The 2,791-nt window shown below is 37.5% G+C and overlaps 1 pseudogene; it reads left to right on the forward strand.

Moving 5' to 3' along the window:
- Nucleotides 1-260: 260 nt before the first annotated feature.
- LOC110571497 lies at nucleotides 261-728 on the forward strand (annotated as a pseudogene).
- The last annotated feature ends 2,063 nt before the right edge of the window (nucleotides 729-2,791 follow it).

Here is a 2,791-nt window from a genome sequence, read left to right on the forward strand (position 1 = left end):
CATCTTCTTTAAGATTGAGAATAAGAGAAGAATATACTTTAGAATCACTATTCTCCCATATTTTACTAGAAAGTCTGGCCAATACAATAAAACAAGGAACATAATTGAAGGTTAGAATGATTGCAAGTAAGATTATAGCATGGTCCCTATGTATAAATGATACAATTATTTAAGTAGAAATACAATACAGTTATTCAGAATTTAGCAAGTTTTCTCAAATGGAAGGGTATAGAAATAAATTCTACTGAGTCCTCCTTCCCAACATGGCACAGTCAGTTAACATCACTGAACTGAACCTGCCACAGCTAGAAAGGCTCAAGAGCCAGCTGGACCAGGAAGTGGAGTTCCTGTCCACATCCATTGCCCAGCTCAAGGTGGTACAGACCAAGTATGTGGAGGCCAAGGACTGTCTGAACGTGCTAAACAAGAACAACGAGGGGAAAGAATTACTCGTCCCAGTGAAGAGATCTATGTATGTCCCTGGGAAGCTACATGATGTGGAACATGTACTCATAGATATGGGAACAGGCTACTATGTATAAAAGACAGCTGAGGATGCCAAGGACTTTTTCAAGAGGAAGATCGACTTCCTTACCAAGCAAATGGAGAAAATCCAGCTGGCTCTGCAGGAGAAGCATGCCATGAAACAGGCTGTCATGGAGATGATGAGCCAGAAGATTCAGCAGCTCACAGCCCTGGGGGCAACTCAGGCTATTCCCAAGGCCTGAGAGCTTGTGTTAGATCTGGGGCAGAAGGACCCTGCTTCAGGAGCTTGGGATTTTGTGGGCGTGGCTTCCTGGGGTCCAGGAAGAGAATGATTTAATGTTTAATTCTAATAAATGTGCCAGTTGGGCAGAAAAAAAAGAAAAGTAAAATTCTACTTCATAAATTAACTTCTGGAAAAGGTATCATTAAAATAGTGCAAAAATACAAAGTGTTCTTAGGAATAAACTAAAGAAGTTGTATGAGACTTTTGTTGTGATATTATAATATTGTATTGAAAGGCATTATAGAAAACCTAAGTAAGTTGTTTATCTTTTGGAAGCTTATTATCACAAGTATTCCAAGCTTCTCCAAATCAATCCATTGACTAGTACAATTCCAAGCAAAATCTCAGTATTTTCATTTATTTATTTTTTAAATTTTATTGTTATGTTAATCACCATACATTGCATCATTAGTTTTTGATGTAGTGTTCCATGATTCATTGTTTGCATATAACACCCAGTGCTCCATTCAATACGTGTCCTCTTTAATACCCATCACCAGGCTAACCCATCCCCCCACTCCTCTCCCCTCTAGAACCATCAGTTTGTTTCTTAGAGTCCATAGTCTCTCATGGTTTGTCTCCCCATTCGATTTCCTCCCCTTCATTTTTCCCTTCCTACTATCTTCTTTTTTTTTTTTTAACATATAATGTATTATTTGTTTCAGAGGTACAGGTTTGTGATTCAACAGTCTTATACAATTTACAGCGCTCAGCATAGCACATACTGGAAATTTGACATGCTAATTCTAAATTTGGTATGGGAATGCAGTGGTCCAAGAGCGGCCAAGAAACTCCTGACATGGGACAAGGTGAATAAAATGTTATACTGATTATTAATCTGTAATAAATTTATTAAAATTAAGACTATGGTAATGGAGCAGAGTAAAAATATTGACCAATGGAACAAAATAGAGATCCATGAACCAATCCACAAAAATGTGTAAATTTGGCATAGGAGAGATCTGATATTGAAAATCAAATATTTTACCTCCTGTATATAGATGAGATAATTATAAGGGTTTGCACATCTTTTTAGCATTTCCTTGGCACATCATTTTATCATCTGGGGCTCAGAAGAAACATCTCTCTTAACCTCCCACTTCAGTAGCAAACACTATGTCATGGGGGATGTATAATATGTGTCTGTATATGTGCTGGGAGTGTACATAATATGTAGTATTTATTGAACACTTAATACATATTAGCATCATTCTAAGTCCTCCATCCTTTTTAACTTTTAAACCTCAAATCAATGGCTTCTGTGATCTATATTATATCATCACTTTAAACATGAAGAAACTGAAGATCAAGGTAATTAAGTATTTTGGTTAAGGTTCTTCACTTTAACAAGAATAAGAGCTAGCATTAGGATTTAAATGCAGGCATTCAGAGACCAAGGACTCCACTGCTAGAAAATAGGAGCATTTCCCTAACAGCCACATCTTTTAAAACATTTATTGTTTTTTTTTTTTTTTTTTTCTGGCAAGCTTTCTCTAGAAAATTCTGAGCCACCTCATTAAATTACTAGGAACAAGGGTGTTCACTTATCCTACTCAACTCAAAAGTTTTCTAGATAGCAATATATAGAAAATAGAGAAAAGTGACAAAGGCGTTGATGTGTGTGGTCGTTATTACTAAGTCACCATGAAAACGAAATTGACAAAGAGTTTTTATTTTCACAGTATTTCATTTACTTTGTAATGTTAGTGGAAGTAATCAGAACGCAAAAATAAAAAACACAGCGTGTGTGAGCTATATACCACAAATACAAAGGTGAGATATTGGAAAGAAAATGTTAGCAGTGTTTTTTGCCTTGTTGGAGGCATATGAGGATGATTATTCCTTTTATTTTCTGTATCTCCCGGGGCGCCTGGGTGGCTCAGTTGGTTAAGCGACTGCCTTCGGCTCAGGTCATGATCCTGGAGTCCCGGGATAGAGTCCCACATCAGGCTCCTTGCTCGGCGGGGAGTCTGCTTCTCCCTCTGCCCTTCCCCCCTCTCATGCTCTCTCTCTCTAATAAAT

The sequence above is a fragment of the Neomonachus schauinslandi genome, chromosome 9 (assembly GCF_002201575.2).
Source record: "Neomonachus schauinslandi chromosome 9, ASM220157v2, whole genome shotgun sequence".
NCBI classification, from domain to species: domain Eukaryota; kingdom Metazoa; phylum Chordata; class Mammalia; order Carnivora; family Phocidae; genus Neomonachus; species Neomonachus schauinslandi.